An 18,906-nucleotide genomic window follows, 5' to 3' on the forward strand; every position below is an offset into this window, starting at 1 on the left:
GTATATACACACACACATACATATATATGTGTATATGTATATAATTTACAACTAGAGCACTTGGTTATCACAGGAGAATGGAAAAGTGAGCTGATCTCACAGAGGGATTTCAGTGATTATGAATATGAAAATATTAGATGCCCAAGGAAAGATTCCAATTCTAACGATTGTGTAAATATTAGATACCCAATGAAAGATAGCACTATAGCAGACCCTCAAGTCATGTTACTGGTGACATAAGTAAACAACAAACAAAAACCTACTTTATCAGAATTTTAATACACAGAGGGCAACAACAACCAACAAAAAATCATCAGAGAGCCTTTAATTGTCTCTTTGCACCAGTCACTGTTTGGTCTAATCTGTGATACTGCAAATAAGGGTGTAGACTCTGAGCATTCATTGGTAGTTGATTCACTTGACTCCACCCCCCAAAAGTAGGCGGGGCCGACAGCAATGCCTTAGATCATTTGGGACAGCGGATTTGAACCAGTGACCCAGAAGAGAAAGGTTCTACGGAGCATCACCCATCCTCAAGAGTTCTGACAGCTCTGTAAAGTGTCCTACACTTTGAGGGCATTCCAGCCGATATTTAGAGAGGGCATGGCTTTCTCCAAATGTTGCACAGCCTCTGCAAGTGAGTTTATGAGACAACAGCTGGATAGACGTGGTGAAAAACTGGAGCAGAGACCATCTCAGTCCTACGACTCTCCAAAACTACGTGTTCAAGTTAAAAGCAAAAAGGACAGGAAATGGAAAAGTCAAAGTTCCCTATCGTCATCGCTGTCCTAACTAAAGAAGAAGACAGGGCCGTGAGCAGTGTCACCTCCACCTGTGCGGGTGGGGAAAGATGAGGCCAACACCCAGCGTTCCCTCCCCAACCGGGACCACTGCAACTTCTTTACTGTCCCACACCAGCTTGAACCTCCATCCTCTAGATGTACTTCCAATGCCACGTTTCCCAAATCTTTACTGACAAGATTTCATGTTCCTTAAGCTACACAGAGGATGCTATGACGTTTAATAGTCATATATTCTTTGCTTTAAAATCTAACAAATAATGCAAAGACATGAGTACAGGTAGGTTGGGAGTGTGTGTGAGTGAGTGCGTGCGTGTGTGTGTGAGTGTGTGTGTGTGTGTGTGTGTGAGTGCGTGTGTGTGTGTGTAGGCAAATCCATTAGAGCATATTTGCTTGGGAGAAAAGGTGGCAAATGCCATTTCCTTCTTTTTTAAACATTTAATTTTTTTATTTTTTATTTTTAGAAGAGCTGGGATGAAGGAGAACAGAGTTATGCAACCGTGTTCTTGCACCATGCCATGATTCACCAGCATTAGTGCTGCAGGGTTCAAACACCATCTCATGCACCTACTACAGGAGACTTGGACACAGAAATAATACCTGAAGGCTGCAGACAGGAGGAGGCGTTGTGCTATAAGCCCCACCCCCAAAGGAAAGCTGGGAAGCAGAAAAAGGGTCCGCAAACCCTATATTCACTTGCAGTTATGAATAACCTTTTTCATTTGTAAGGCGCCCAGAAGATGCCTCCTGCCAAAGAAGGTCAAAGTTAGGAACTTTCACAAGCCAAGAGGAAAAGGGTATCTGTGATCCTCTTGCAAAATCAGCTGAAATAAGTGCAATGGCTACAAACAGGCAGAAAGTCTGTTTGAAGTCTCTTGTAAGAGGAGGAAAGAAAAGCCCCACCATCACGCTCCTACTCCAAACACCTATTAACATAGGGCCCCCCAAGCACCTTGCTGAGGCCCCGGCTGGCTGCTCCTGGCAGGAGCCAGTGCCAGACGCTGAATCACCACCACCGAGTCTCCGGTACCTGAGTTGTGTTTGGAAGGATTCCATTCAAGCACTGCCCAGGCCTGAGCCTGTCTAGCTCATGAGAGTTGACAAGCCCTAAGCCTGGGGTACCATGACTGGAGGCAAGATCAGCACTGCCATCTAGTAAAACAGAAGTCGGCTTTATAGACAGTATCTAAAACGTTCAGCACGGTGCTGCGTCAAACCCGCTTCCGCCCGTTCAGGAAGGACCAGACTGTATCCAAAAGTGAACAAGTAACCTGGCCCAGTCCTCCTCCAAGTTCCCAAAGTAGAAAACGGGGGGGGGGGGGTCAAATGCGAGACTAAATGAATCCAAGGGATCTGTTCACTCACTGTATTAACCTGCCGTTTTCTGCAATTGCCTTTTATGAGGGTGCAGCCCGGTAACTCTCATTATGAATAATCCAGATGCTTATCTTTTCATACCTTGCAGTGAGGCTTTGAACGCTGCCAAGGAATCGGGCTGGAATCATGCTCAAAATAAAGAAGAATTTTCTGTGATTCTGCTCGTAACACTGTACTTAAGTTTCTGCTCAGGCAAACGAGGCTGTATCCGCTTTTCTTCTTGTAATACAAGCCCTAACAGGGTTCGAGATGCCCTCACAGGAAATAAACCCTTCGAAGGCTTCACTTCACAAATTACCTTCCTTTCCTTTGCTGAATTTTGGGCAAAGAAGCAAGAGTGAGAACCAAGTCCAGCTGAGATAAAAGACAAAAGAAAGAAATAGAAAAGAGAAGAGGGGGAGACCCAAATATGACTAAGAATCTCAAGTTTGGAACTACTCACTCTTGGCCGAAGTTAGTCTAGATAGAAAAAAAAATCCAAATATTTTCCAATAATTTACACTTCGCAAGGCAGTTATTGCAAAGAGCGAAGAATATACCTGTATGAGAACTTAAGAAATGAGGCACATCTAGAAACACAGGGGCAAGTGGAGGGCCGTAACTCCCCGCATTTAGAATACTAAAATAAAAACAACGTATTGAATTGCTTACTATGTGCCAGGCATTATGCCAGTTACTTGCTTTATACTTTTTCTTTTATTCTTCGTTCCCACACATATCTAAGGGAAGCAGGGGAAGGGTTTATGATTACCAATTTAAAGTGGAAAAACTAAGATGGTGAGGTTTGGTGACTTGCCCAAGGTCACAAGTCTAGTGAGTGGTTAGGACAGAAATACAAAAACAAACGTTGTCTCCTGAAAACGTGATACTCACATTCTACCAAGGTCAGTGATTAGACCAAATATGGCCAAGGGTAGTTCTGGCAAAGGGACATGCAGTCCTACAGAGCCAAAAATGCATGAATGAACGTGCGTCCCGATGCCTTCAGGATGAAGGGAAGGGCCTCGTCACGGTACCACACTTCCTAACTCATCTGTCCTCTTCGCCCACGCTAAAGACTTGCTTTTTTTTTTCAACCAGATCTTCCTATTCCCAGGACTCTTGGAGTCACAGTCACATCTGTAATTCCCTTCTTCATGTTCTCTGCCCACATTTACATGGCATCTAAGTATCTTCTCCATTTAAACACTACCCTTCCCAGACAAATACTGCATGACCTGACTTACACACATGGAATCTAAAAGAGTTGAATTCAAAGAAGCAGAGAGTAGAATGGTGGTTGCCAGGGGCTGGGGGGAGGGGAAATGGGGAGATACTGGCCAAAGGGCACAAACCTTCTGCTGTGAGAGATGAATACGTTCTGGGGATCTAATGTACAGCATGGTGACTACGCTTAATACTACTGTATTGTACGCTAGAAATTTTCTAAGAAGATACAGCTTCAATCTTCTCACCATACACACAAAAGGGTCACTATGTAGAGGTGACGGATGAGTTATTGAGTTTGACTGTGGTGATCTTTTCACAATGTATATATATATATATATATACATGAAAACATCAAGTTGTACACCTTAATATAGGTACCATTTCTTTATGAAAACCTATCTCAATAAAGTTAAAAAATAAATGATATCTTTGAAAGTTAATTCTACCTCTTCCTAAAAACTCAACCCAGTTCCTTCAAGCAGCAGAGTCCTTCCCTTGGGGCCCAAGGGACCAGGGCTGCTTGAGAATCCCTGTAACACCCTGTGTTTCTATTGCTGTGATGGCAATCCCCAAGCAGGCAGACAGGAAGAAATGAACCAGCCCAGCTATCTCTGAATCTCCCTCATAATTATCTATCCAGATTCATCCATCTTCTCTGGGGATACTGATGCTGTCACCATCATCCCCTGATTTTGATCCTTTCTTCACGTCCCAGTAGGGACAAGTCCCCTGTTCCATGGTTCAACTGAGCCAAGGTCGGACCTTTGCAAGAAGAGCGTTTCATAAGGCAAACAATGGAGTGGCTGAGATGAGAGAGCACAGATTTCTTCTCACAGTTTAACTGAAGTCCAGCCACAGTGCACACGCCGGGACACCTGTGTCTCTGCTCCACCTTTGGCTAAGTTCGACCTGTCTCTTTCCACCCACCAGACATGGCTTTCAGGTCCAGCAGGATTTCTGGCCCCTGTTTTTTCAATCCACTGCAGATTCTCACATTCTACTATAGTTGCTTGCTTCTTGTTTGAGTGGTGGGGGGTGGGTGTTAAGTAACTGTATGAAATTTTTTGGCTCTGAATGCTTTTCCCCCCTCACTTTTATTGAGATGTAATTAACATGTAACACTCTAATAGTTCTAAGTGTGCAGCATGACTATATATATATAAACGATTACATATATATATGATTACATGTATATAGAAATGATTAGCACAACAAGTTTAGCTAACATCCATCACCTCACGCAGTTTCAATTTTTTCTTGTGATGACAACTTTTAAGATCTACTCTCTTAGCAACTTTCAAATACACAACACAGTGTTATTAACTTAAGTCGCCGTGCTGTACATGACATCCCCAAAACTTACTGATCTTTGTAGCTTTTGACAAGCTTCACCCACTTCCCCAATTCCCCACCTCTGGCAACCACCCATCTGTTCTTTGTTTTTATGAGTTTGATCATGTTAGATTCCACATACAAGTGAGATTATATGGTATTTGTCTTTCTCTGTCTGACTTATTTTACTTAGCAGAATGTTCTTAAGGTCTACCTGTGTTGCTAAAAATGGCAGGATTTCCTTCTTTTTATGGGTAATATTCCTGTGTGTGTGTGTGTATGTACATCACATTTTCTTTACTCATTCATCCATCGATGGACACTTTGGGTTTGTTCCATACCTTGGCTACTGTACATAATGCTGCAATGAACATGGGGGTGCAGATATCTTTTCCAGAGAGTGATTTCATTTCCTTTGGATATATACCCCGAAGTGGAACTGCTGGATCATATGATAGTCCTATTTTTAATTTTCTGAGGAACCTCCATACTGTTTTCCATAGTGGCTGCACCAATGTACATTCCCTCCAGCAGTGCACAAGGGTTCCCTGTTCTCCATATCCGCACCAACACTTGTTATTTCTTGTCGTTCTGATAAGAGCCATTCTAATAGGTGTGAAGTGACATCTCACTGTGGCTTTGATTTGCATTTTCAATTAAATGTATTCTTAAAACTGTTCTGGTTCCTGGCCACTGGGGATGAGGAAGATAATAATAAAAGTTGCAATTCTGTGTTTATTGCCTGACAAGTACTAAACAGTATAGACACACAATCTCATCTAATTTTCACAATCGTTTGAGGCATCATTATACCCAGCTAACATAGATGGAAACACAGGAACAGAAAGGTTAAATTCTAAAGATTATGTGAGATACGCATAATTCTTAGCACAGTACCTGTACATGACAACTACTTATTTAATGGAAACCAGTTCTTAGTACACTGCCCCATACGTAAGAAGATATATTTTGTGGGAAACAAAGATTCCTCTTCCCCAGTGATCTCAAACCACTGGCTATCCTCTTTAGAGAGACACTGAGAAAACCACAGCATCCTCTATTGAGCCCAGAGGAATCTAAGGCAGACAATATTCATCGTATGAAAAGCGAACTGAGGACAAGAGGGCCGATGTGATTTACCCATGGTCACACAGATGACTTGCAACTGAGAGGCCTGTATCCTTCCGCTGGCAAAGGCACTTGAGCAAATATGGTTCCTTCTGACCCTCACCAAACCCTAACCTATGCCTTGCCCTGACTCGTAGAATAATACAGAGGGAATGGCTGGCTGGTAGCCAAAGGACAAGCCTGGGGGGAGATGAAGGTACCGACGATACAGCTGCCAGGTCATGACAAAGAAATGATGGCCAACACTTACTGAACGCCAACTGCGTATCTGGCTTGGTTCTAAATTGTTTTACGTAAACAGAAAGTTTACCGAATATGCCAAAGGTCACACAGTCTGGCTTAGAATCCCTGCCCTTGTACTTCAAGAATGACACAACCCAAAATGGCCACTAACCCGCAAATCCATGGCTTTGGAATTCCTGCATTCACATGGAACCAGAACGACTTGCTAGACATGATAGATCTTTAGAGAAGAATGTAGAGATGTCTAGAAGAATATAATCAGTTAGTCCAAGCCACACTCAAAGGTACTTGGCAGTGAACTTTCTGAAGATTTGATCACTCTGGTCAAGGAATTAGAAACATTTTCTTAAAAGGCGGGTTGAAAACAAAACTGTGTTCATCAGATGGACAACAGTGTTCCCAGAGTTGTGCTCGTCGGGTGACAACGATCTTTGGAGCTTCTGGTCACTGCCGTTTAGCATAAGGGGGATCTTGAGTCTCCAGGCATGAAGAAATAGGGATTCCCTGGGAATTTGGGGGAATTACTGACCTTAGGAGAAGCATAACACTTCCAAAGAAAGAGAGGTTTACTTCATAAAACATTAATGTATTTCTACAGAAGCAGCATACATGGTGGTGAAGTGCCCACCAGTCATTCTGCCTGGATCTGAACCCCAGCTCCACCACCTGCGAGCTGTGTGACCTTGGACAAGTTACTTAACCTCTCCTTGCGTCCATTTCTTCATCAGTAAGAATGGGAGAAAATAACAGTCCCTATATCATAATTAATACATATAATATGCATAGCCTAGGGCCTCACAATGAATAAGTGCTTCTGAAATAAGTCAGATAAAGATAAATATCATATGATATCACTTAAATGTGGAATTTTTAAAAATGATACCAATTAACTTATTTACAAAACAGAAACAGACTCACAGACATAGAAAACAGACTTATGGTTACCAAAGGGGAAGTGGTGGGAGGGAAAAATCCGGAGTTTGGGATTAACAGATACACATTACTATATATAAAATAGATAAACAACAAGGACCTACTGTAGAGCACAGGGAACTGTAGTCAATATCTCGAAATAACCTACAATGGAGATGAATTTGAAAAAGGATTGTGCTGTACACCTGAAACGAACACAACATTGTAAATCAACTATACTTCAATTTAAAAAAAGCACTTAAAAATGATTACTCATTTTATAAGATATGAAAAACACATAAATGAATTAGAAAAATAAAAAGTCAAGTGTAATATCCTCATCTACGCATGACACCCTGGCAACATGTGGGGGCATGCTTACATAAACTACTTTTCTGAAGCAAAACTGGAATCATTAATTACACGCTTTTGAAAATCCCTTTTTTTTTTTTTTTCTTGAAAATCCCTTTTTGAAATTAAAAACCCATTTTGAACGGAGACTTTTCAAACCTAATTTCTACGTTCAGCTTCCAACCAACAAACAGTGCTGGGAACCAAATAACCCAAATTCTACCCGCACCCTATTCTAGAGACTTCCGGAAAAGGTTTTAACATGAGACTTAAAACTGCAAATGGCATGTGACTAATTCTTACTCTGTAAGTAGTAACCATAGGAAGGAGCGCAAGACACACAAGAATTTAAGAATCACATGGTAACACTGAGGGTTAACAGAATGTTTCGATTCTTTTGCCCCAAAGCCCACAACCACGAGTAACTTCTCACTTTGCACTGCCAATGAGCAACGTCTCTGCAAAGAACCAACTAACTTGATTTTTGTGGAAGTTAAATTGCCAACATCATATTGAGTTAACGTGAAGCAAAACAAAAATCAAAATTTTAGCCCAGGCTGTATCTTAAAAAAAAAAAAAAATCTCCTAACTTCGACGCTGAAGAGATTAAAAGTAAGCATGATCTCTTCACCGGCTCCTCCCTTGCATCTCCATCAACTCCACGCACTAGATGCATTTTCCAGTCCAGTTTCTTCATGGTAAAATACTTTCTCATGAGACTGCCTGTGGTCAGGGCTGAGTATGTCACAGGAAAAACGCTTCTCATGACATCTAGATCATACCCCTTCCAGCTCGTGCCTGACCATGAAATACAGACACACCCGGAAATTATAAACTATTTTAACAACAGGACACTTTACCACCTTAAAAGTGGGATCATCATCACAGCCCACCTGTGTTCCAAGCATGTTCCAAGTATTAACGAGTTAGCATTAGTCAGGCACTTTGATTTGCACAAAGGGCTGTGTATAGGTACAAAGTGTGACGATCCAACCCAAGGGCCTTTTGGAGAGTCACCCAAATGATAAAAAGAGACGGCAGAAAGGCTACTGCTGCTATGGTTGTCCTCCCCAGGACGAAGCCACCTCCCAGGGACACACATGCGGGGCAATCCTGATGGAGGCTGCGCTGTGTTTGAGTGTCGGCTGCATTGTTCCCTTATATAGTCAATGGAGAGGGAATCCCTCTGTGTGCATATCTCCTATCCACATTCCAAGACGGTATAGGCAATGAAACAGATTTTCAGCTGTGACTTATAGGGCTTGATGTGACCGGGTGAGGCACTGTGCTAAGATCACGCCCATCATTTGTGCAGGGTGTGTATACATGAGGCAGCCCCTGACCAAAATCGTGCTTTAGTTATTAAAAACCGTGCCCGTGAGAGCATGTACACATAGGTCAGTGCTTGGCTATGTATAAAGGATCTCCACGCACTGATGCAAACCCCGCTGGAGAATGAAAGCAAAAAACTTAAAGTTTAGTTTGCTTGTTTAGAAGTCTACGTTTCATGTAGATTTGAGCCTTTCCCTAGGTCTCTGGAGGACCTGACCTGAGATAACCAACACTCCTGCAGGTCATTATATACACGACATAAGAATAAAGACGTGAAGATGTTTTTCAGGGTGTCTCGGAGACCTACAAGGCGTCTCTTTGCAGGACACCACCTGCCTGACACGTTCAAAGAGAGAAGCAACAGTTGGACACGGATAAATCATGCTGCTCGCTGGTCACAGAAACTCTGGTACATTTCCCTTTAACTGAGCTCTTTATGTTTCGATGTAAAGTCAGAAGATAGCCTTTAACACAACTGTAAGAGCTACAGATTCATCCAATGGCATCACTGTTTAACACACACACACACACACACACACACACACACTCTCTCACATACAACATAAAAGCAGAGCTACTGGGGGCTTCCCTAGTGGCGCAGTGGTTGAGAGTCCACCTGCCGATGCAGGGGACACGGGTTCGTGCCCCGGTCCGGGAAGATCCCACATGCCGCAGAGCGGCTGGGCCCGTGAGCCATGGCCGCTGAGCCTGCGCGTCCAGAGCCTGTGCTCCGCAATGAGAGGGGCCACAACAGTGAGAGGCCCGCGTATCGCCAAAAAAAAAAAAAAAAAAAAAGTCGAGCTACTGAGGCAGGCATAACTAAGGAATGCATCTAGAAAAGCCAAACTACTGACCAACTAAACCTTGGAAATCCTGTACCATAAAACCATCCACCGCAATAGATGAATTCTCAGTGAAAGCCTGCTGAATGCTCAGGAGGCCAAGAGGCTCCTGAGTCGTAAGGGTTAACTTGGTTGCCTTTAAAAAGAAAATGACACATGCAATTTCCTTTTATCATAAAACAATGCATTTACTCTTTTCTGTATGTCTGTGAAAGGGCACGGCTTTCTGAGTGGAAAACAAAACAGAACTTGGTCACATGTTTATTTGCTTCAGCTACTCCCTTCCCCTTCTGATAAATAATCAAACATGCCATCCAGAAAAAACAAAACCAGCGAGCTGGGAAATTTGATGGTCATCAAATAGACTGCGATACCAAGAAAAGCGGCCCACTGTTCCCACACTGAGTATTTGGCCTCCACACCTACACTAACATCTGAGTAAATACCTCCAGTCACTCTTTCCATTTTCCCTGCAATTACTCCTACTGTTATACAAATTGTCCTTAAGGCAGTCGCAAACATAATTTTCTTTTCTTGCAAAGTAGAACAACTTCGGAATCTGAAAAAAGCCAGCCTAGCAAGAGCGATACACACATATGTATATACACTTACCTATTTTATTTATTGAAATGCTTCTTCCATGACAGGTGGGGGACAATGACAGAGCCTGTTTCTTTCTCTATTCTAATAGATGGTTGAGTGAGACGCCGAAATTGAAGTATATTTAGTCTGGGGACTAACAAACAAGGTTTAGAGTAATAACAATTCCCTTCAGATCAAAAGAGCTAATTTTCTACTTCCTGTCTATTCCCTGACCAGTATACAGTGAAGAAGAAAAAAAAATTAGCACCTGGCTTACCAATTATACTGAAGCTGGTTGGGTCAGGGTTGGGGGAGGGGTGTGGGGAGAGGGGAGGGGGGCCAGAGGGACGTCCACAGCAGACAGGAAAAGGTGGAACCCTTGAAAAAAAAATGTCAAACCATGTGTTGAAAAAGTCATTTCAAGAGAAAGGACCCAAGGGGCAACCACATCACTCCTCGGCACAGAGAGAAGCGAGCAGCCCGGGTTCGAGGGCTTTCCCTGCCATCCTAATTATCCACAATGAGCATTTTGAAAAGACCCTTCCAACATCAAAGTTAACAACCATCTCGGAAAGTGAGGCGGGCTTTCTCTTTCTTTTTTTGCAGCCCACTCAGTTTAAACAATACTAATATGAATGGCATAATGACCGTGCTTGTTTCAGCAGTCTGACTTTTATTGGCATGAAATTGGTACAAATATTATCAAGACCGATTCACAAACGATGATGGGGTCGTGATGCATACATGGAGGACAATCCTGCAGATGCAGAATTACCAAGCCACCAACCCTGCACCCTCTCACTCCTGGTGATAACAGGAAGGAAAAGAAGGCGACACAAAACAAGCTCACAAAGAAGCAGAGCGAGGTTCTAATCTCCGTTCAAGCTCCTAAACCGGTCCTGACGACACACGGCTGCTGACTTAGCTGAGACCATCCGGAGACACGTTTGAAAGCAAGAGTGAAGTAACAAGGAGTTAGAACGAACCGGTCCTCTCAAAGCTCTAAAAAGAAAAACGTCTTTGATGGAAGGGGAGGGGGTCAGAAAGAGCAGTAAGTAAGTTGGATCATCTTATTTTGCCCTTCAGAGAATGTCTGCGCAGGAGGAGATCCTTAGTTTTAAAAGTTTATTAACCCAGCGAAAATGTTCTATTTTTTTTTCCTCTGGACACTTACAGAGAAAATGAAGAGTTTGATCGAGAAAGCTCGCACTGTCTGCCCTTGGATTTCCGTCTTCTTGCTGTAGATGGGTTCTGGCTGTTTCTGTGAAGCGGGGTTGCCGAATGGTAAAAAAGATGTTTGAATAAACAGGAAGTCCTGTGCGACTGAAGCACACTCGAGGAGAAAACACACTGGAACATTGCCCTTTGTAGGCAACTTAAGGGACGCTTGCCTCCACGGTAGCTGCCTGGGCTCTCACTAAATGACAAAGAAACCACAAGAATTCCTCAAGTAATTCTTCACTTTCAAAGTTGAAAGATCAGTTGGAGCTTGGAGGTAATTTTCAAAGTTGCATTTAGCACTTAAAGAAATCTATCCAGGCTACACTGTATCTAAATCATCCCAGGTCTGCAAGCAAGGACACGGCATCAGAAGTGTGCCGGGGCTAGACCAAGCCCTAGCCAAACACAGCTCATACACGCAGACAAATACATACCGACAGGGTTTTGGGCAGCCTGCTCTTGAGATATTTTTGTGGTGACATTAACATAGGCAGGATGCTTTTTTTTTTTTTTTTTTTTAAAAAAAAAAAAAGGAAGAAAGAAAATTCCGATTCTGCAGACTTTAGAGGATTTTGTCACATGTATTTTTAAAGAACACATCGCCTGCATTCCAAGGATATGCCCCTGAGCTTGCTTTTGCTGCTTTTCCTTTTCTCTGCAATCAACCAAACTACCTGTTTAGCTTGAGACGCCTAGCTTGCCTACCTGAACACTCCTGAAGCCACCCCAAACTAATTATCGAAGTCCTGTCTTCCGTCACCTGAGTGAACTTGACAGATACTGTAAGGAAAAGTGAACTGCTGAAGACAGAGAAGTCAGCTTGAAAAACAGGATGAAGAGTTGAACAGCCAAATTCAAAAAAAAAAAAAAAAAAGAGAAAAGAAAAGAAAAGATAAAGGGGGAGGCGGAGGAGGAAGAAAAAGGATTCCTTCTGAAAATGCACTGCTGCTGTGGCAATGTTCTTCTGCCATCGAAGCAACTGATTTGTCGTGGAGCATGGAATGCTGGACTGTCTGTCATCCAGGTGCTAATACTCGGCTAAAATAACTCATTGGGAACTGTCAGTAGGATGTTTACATAGGCCCCAATCTTTTCTTCAGAGAAGGAAATTTTTTACTGGAATTCATCTTCTTTTGATCTCACATTCAAAGCAACGGCAGCTTGATAGACATTCAAGTCTGAAAGCAAATCCAGACGCTGAAGATAAACCGCCAGAATATGACAGGCAGAAGCATCTAAAGCTTATAAAAACCAAGAGAACAGCATGTCGCCTGAGTATTACAATAGCAGAAATCAAGAGACATATTAGGTGGAACTGATCAGCCACAAAAACAGTTCAAAAGGCAGATCAGAGAAACAGAGGACGAGGCTAGGAGGGAAGAAAAAAAAAAAGGAAAGATCTGGTTTACTGCCTCACCTCCCTTCTGAGCCCGGCAGCTTTTAGATGCCTGCCTCTCCACTTTTAGAAGGGGTAGAGTATCCAATTCAAATGTTCCTGTCTAACTCAGCCAGCCTAGTTATAAACGCTGCAAATGACTTCCTAGCAATGCATTTCTAAGGGGCGAGGGAAAAAGGCAGACCTTCACCTGTCTCAGTGTCCAGCATGCAACATTTTATTAGCAGCCCCTGCATCTGCTCTGTCATGTAGTTTCAAAAGGCACATAGCCTGGGCGCCGTGCAAGTGGGTGGCAGGAAACCCAGTCCTCAACAGAAGAGCTCTAAGTGGTTCGAGACGGGGCTAGAGACTTCTGAGCAAGTCCAGTTCCCTAAAAATGGCTAATTACTAATTGAACACAAATGCTCCAGCCTCAGTCGCACAGATAGATGAGTTCAGGGCGATGGACAGAAAACTGCGCAATACCTCCTCACTTTGAAGTCATCTAAGGCAATTTCATAAAGGAATTATTCCAAGAACTTTCTTAGAGGCACACAATTATTTCTTTTAAAAATAAGCCACTTATTCTAATTAAAGTCAGTGTGTCGAATGAAAAAGTAATTCTCCCAACAAGTTTGTACTTAGAGCTGTTTGTTAATAAACACTGAATGTGAACAGGCAGCATCAGGTTAAAGGGCAAGGGAATTCCACATTATAATTTAGCCTGCAGTTACTCCTGACTGCAGACACCTCCTGGGAGCACAGAGCCAGATCATTCCTGCAGCACCCTCGGATTTTGAAAATCAGCCCCTCCCCCCATTTCTGCGTAATAACCCCACAGTGCAATGTGGATTTAAAAATCTACTAACCAATTTTAAAAGCTGTAATCAGTTTAGGGTTTGCCTCATGCAAACAAGATTCCTGGGTAGCTAAGTTACACATGTGAAAAACAAACAAAACAAACAAACACAACACAAACCCTTCCGGATTCTGAGCCGATTTTGTAAAAGGCATCTTCGGTCACGCTTACATAGCTGTCTGATGTGCTAAGCTGATCATCTGTCTTTAAACTGTACTAGTTCAATATATGAAAGTTGCCACTACTCTTCTCCAAGCTAAAAAAATAAATTAAAAGTTGCTTTCAATACTTACTCCCAAAGTCTGCCAACTAAATATTCTACGTTGCTGTAATGGTTCCATTTACCCAAAACAGGGAGGTTTACCATGTAAAGCGGAATGCAAATTCCTTTATATATTATAAAATACATTCTTCCTCTGCAAAGAATGCTGTCACTCCCATGGTGAGACACGGAGGAGGAACGCTCCATTTCTCACAGCCATTAAAAGTCTTTTTAAAAAATCTGCCATGTAGGGGCTTCCCTGGTGGCGCAGTGGTTGAGAGTCCGCCTGCCGATGCAGGGTATACGTGGGTTCGTGCCCCGGTCCGGGAGGATCCCACATGCCGCGTGGAGCGGCTGGGCCCTTGAGCCATGGCCACTGGGCCTGCGCGTCTGGAGCCTGTGCTCCGCAGTGGGAGAGGCCACAACAGTGAGAGGCCCGCATACTGGAAAAAAAAAAAAAAAAAAAAAAAAATCTGCCATGTATAAAGACCTTCATTAGTATAATTAAATGACTGTTGGGGTGGGTTTTTTTTTGATATAAACAACTTTTGATCTGTCATTTAAAAACCTCATAATATCATTAAAGAGCTACCATTTTTAAAAGAGAAATTGTCTGCTTAGGGCCATGGAAGAAGAGTAGCCATGCTCTGGGCCGCTTCCTCTCTCTCCCTTTTAGACTTCTCCTGGACTTGAATGTCACCACAGACCTTGAATCCTTGAATGTGAAATGGCTTCACGCTAATTGCTCTAATTGCTTGAAGATGTGCAGGCAGGTGAAACCTGATCCCTGTGGCTATTGTAGAGACCAAGAACAACACTGGAATGTTTACACAGTAGTTTGATTTTCATAGACAGAAGGGCTGAGTTTCAGACAGCAAAAACACAGCTAATAGGTGACCCCTTTATGTAGTCCTCCTTTAAAAAAAAAAAAAAAAAAGACACACAACAAAAAACAATTTCATGTTCTAAAAGGCAGTGTCCTAAATGCCAAGGTTATTTGCTTGACTCTTGGAGTGAGTATGCCGTACGTTGCACCTGACATTTATACCCGAAACTCTACCCCGGACACATTTTTTTTTTCTTTTTACCTTAAAACAAAAAAGCACTTTATATGTCAGTCACCTTACAAACAGATTAGGACTGTATGGTATTTCCAAATAAGTGCCTTCATTTAAATTTTAAATTGAATATTTTCCACCTACCGCAAAACTCCTTGTCCCTTAAAGGAGAAGCCTGGTACCTCCTCGTTTACTCCTTTGGTTCTTCTGCTCCCCCACCCCCACCCCCATTTATGGAACTCCTGACCCTTGTACATTCCTGGATTGCACTTAAAGTTGAATCCAAACCCTCTCATGTTGGTGCTTAGGACAAATATGTATCCTTTTGGTGCCTTTTTTCTTTGTAACCGTGTGGGACTGTGGTCTGCTTCTCATCTAGAGGGAAAGGCAGCCAGGGGAGTGGCTGACATAGTTATTCAATGACAGTGGCCATTCTCCCTGGATATTTTAATGAATTGAGATGGATACAGAGGTCTGACAATGGCTCCCCAGAGCCCTCTCTTAACAGAGCACAAATGTAACCAATGCTGGACAGAAAATAAACTGCAGCAAGACCAAGATAAAAATACAACAGCACCTACAAGGCGTCATTAACAAAAGGAAACCCACGCAGGTCAGGGGTAGGCTTAGACAGGTGTCGAGATACACACCTACATCCAGGAGTGTTTCATACAGAGCCATGGAAACACTGGGAAACAGGAACTAAGAATTAAACACGTTTTACAGAATATCACAAAACAAAGAACTGATTTTAAGGTTAAGCTGGGCAATTAAAAGCAATAGATATACCTTGTAAAAAAGAACAGAGAAGTAGGGAACACCCCACACAGCTGGAAGGCACTGTCTAATGGCTGCTCTCTAAGTTACGCTGTGTATCAACTTCTGATAATGAAATAAAAAAGGCGGAAGAAAGGGTGGCGGGGAGTCCTTTTAAAGCTGTGAAAACGCTTTAGTTACATAAGCTAAGTAATAAATATAGGAGCTTCCACTGCCCAGACTATTTGTCCCCAAACGCTGAAAGACAAAGTGATGAAACAAAAACAACTGGCTACAGAACAACCTTGCAAATCACAGCCGCCTGACATACATTTAGAGACACTCATACCTTGTTTTCAAAAGTTACAATCTCCTATTAAGAAGTAATGCTTCCTTCTCTGAAAAAGGAGGGGACAAGTAACCATTTATCCGCTTAAAGATTAAGTATAAACTAGTCCAAGCCAGTGAGAGGAACGCGGAGGGAAAAAGTAAACAGGCCCTCACCCCCCTACCCCCAAAATAGTTCCCCTTTGAAAGCGCCATGCAGTCAGTGCCTGGTACCAAGGGCTGCCCCGTTCGTTGGAGGGGTCAGGAAAGCTATGCTAAACCGACAGGTTCCGTTTACAGCAGGCCAGAACTTTGTTTGGATATACTGGCCTTGCTCCCCGCCAGCTTAACAACAGATGGCTAGAAAACTTTCATTATGCTGCACAGGACTGAACTGCAAACAATCCAGGAAACTGTGAAAAGTTTAACTCCCTCGAAACCAATGTGCCAAACCAGGACCTGCCCAGAGGACTGTGGAAGTGATGGTTAAAACAAGGGCGCTTGCTAACTGCCCAAGTCAACTCAGGCACCATTCCAGACGCCGGAAGAGCAGCGACCCGCCCAAGTCTTGAGTTTAACTGTTCAAAGCCCAGACCTTAAAAGGAGTTGTAGTGACGGTCCCTTCTTTTTTTCTTTCCCTAAAAATGTACTGTCAGACTTTCCCTCGCCTTGGGAGAAAGAAGATCTTCCTCCAGACAGTTCCCAAGCTCCCTTCCTGCTTTCCTTCCCTCTGGAAATCGGGAGGATGAGGCCGAATAGTCTCGTTCTAACACCCAGATTTAAATACGATTTATCCAAATCTGTCTATAATTTAAATATTCATTAAACTGATTCAATCACATGAACCCTAATATCTCCTAATGCTGCAAGACAGGTTATAAATGTACCTTCAAAGGTTTAATTCAATTGGCAGTCTGAGAGGTCTTATCACTGGAAATGTGTTATTTTCATATTATTCGAGAAACGAACAAATGCATTTTCCACAGATGTATTTGAGAAGCTAGCCTTTCCGGTTATTGAAAGAAAATTGTGTTTATGACTCCTTTAGCATAGTGTAAACTCATAAACGTCAACAGAGAGTACAAGGAAAACTGTCAACTAAATATTGTTTCCTTCATGAGCTGTTCTTCCAAGTCAATTATGCCTTTCAACTTCTGGGGCATTGTATGATAAACTGGCAGTAAAAATCATTCACATTAATATACCATGGTGCCTCGCCTGCAAAAGGTAATTAAAGAAGTAAATGACTCATAAGAATAGACATATTAGCTGCAAAATGAAAGGCAACTGAGCTGCCACATAAAAATATGTACCATTAAGATATTGCATTTTCATATTCCTGTAATCAGCTTCAGTAGACTAATGCTTATTTAATCCAGTTCTGTGCTAAGTCCATCAACAACTGTTTTTCGCTGTTTTCTCCTTGACTGAACATTACGAGAGCAGGTTTGGAATAAATACTGCAATGAGGTTTTTGCATCCTCAGTTGAAGAACAGGTTTTTATATTTTAAAATCTGTTTCTCTCTCTCTGAGAAATACAACGTTAAAAAAAATTACTGGTGGAGAAAAAAGTATATATAAATTATATTATATAAAAATATATAGTATATTATTATTATATAAAAATATATTTAGATATGTCTCCTAGCTAGACATGTCTCTTCAAATGGCAGGACATTTCAGGGAAATAATATTTGGTTCCACATTCACTGTTTCTGACCCAGACCATTACCAGCACAGGGGATATGGTGTCAGGCCTTTACTTGCCAAATCTCTGCTGCCTTTTTGAAGTGCTCCCTTTTACTGATATTAACAATGTCTTCCATTAACACGAGCAGAAGGAAGGCAGTTCATCCTCCGGCAGAGGTGGAAAGAGAAGGCATGAAAGGAGGAGGGAGATGGCAGGTGGGGAGGCAGGAGAGGACCCCAGACTTGCCTAGTGGCCCCTGCGTTCTCTTCCTTCCAAACGGTTATCCACCTGACTGGATAGAATCTTCTGGAAGACACGCGACTGCCCCTCAAATTAGGTGCTCCAACTTTCCATTCTCTGGTTTCTGAACTGACATTTGGCTGTATTCTTCCCATCCTTCATTTCAGAGTTCCCTCGCCAGGCCAGCCCACCCACAGGAAAGCATCACCTAGGCGGTCTGAGCGTTTTCACTCAAGTTGCTCACCTCCCCTCTTCTGAAACCTTGATCTTGACCAGTGAGATGAGTCCACCGTTTGCACTATTCATATTTCTCGGAACGTTTAGATGCATTGAGTTTCCTGGAGGCTAAGAAATTCCTGTTCTTGTTGTGGAAATTAGGCCTCTTTCTTGATGACCAATGCGGGCCTGAGGCTTTGCCAATTCAGTTTGGGAGTTCTGGCTTTCAAAACTCTTGCAATGCCTCCGGTGTTAATGCCAGCAATGAGAATCAGCCTATAAAACATTAGGATACCTGTCTCCTATCATGGTTGCCAGCAACCTCTCACTTTCAATAACATCTAAAGGCATCTAGATGGGGTCCTCTAATTGATCAAAAAATCCAAGAGAGATTCCTGACCTCTGTTTTTTTTTTTTTTTAAATCATAGGTTTTCAACAAAGGCAAAGTTCTAGATTTCTACACAAGTTGCACCTTCGCCCCTTCTCTCCTGTGAGTACAGAAATTTCCAAGGCTTTAAAACTCAACGGTAGCCAGCCGGGTCCTCAAGGACAGGCCAGGATGTGAGGATGGTCCTACAAGGACCCTCTCCTGCTTATTTATCTTGTAACAGTTCTCAGAACTGCCGAGAGCCCCCTAGATTTAGGCTGGATCTTTCCTTGTAACGTATCAGTGCTTCAACGTTTGAGCACACATCACTTGGAACCACAATTAATGAGCTCTAGTCCTTTTCCTAATTAAGGAACAAAGGTTCCTGTGTGCACACACACATGGAAAGAGAAGAGAAGGCTTCT

General features: G+C 42.6%; 1 protein-coding gene across 13 annotated transcripts in view; it reads right to left on the bottom strand.

Moving 5' to 3' along the window:
- FOXP1 (forkhead box P1) overlaps window positions 1-18,906 on the bottom strand; it is a 598,032-nt gene that overhangs the window by 156,919 nt on the left and 422,207 nt on the right. Inside the window, exon 1 of one of the 13 annotated variants that reach the window (XM_079934803.1) lies at window positions 11,283-11,398. The exons of the other annotated variants lie outside the window; for them this stretch is intronic. The gene's annotated coding sequence lies outside the window, so the exon portion shown is untranslated. Of the gene's footprint in view, window positions 1-11,282; window positions 11,399-18,906 lie in introns of those variants that run through there. 13 annotated transcript variants of the gene reach the window in all.

Source organism: Stenella coeruleoalba (assembly GCF_951394435.1).
Source record: "Stenella coeruleoalba genome assembly, chromosome: 10".
NCBI classification, from domain to species: domain Eukaryota; kingdom Metazoa; phylum Chordata; class Mammalia; order Artiodactyla; family Delphinidae; genus Stenella; species Stenella coeruleoalba.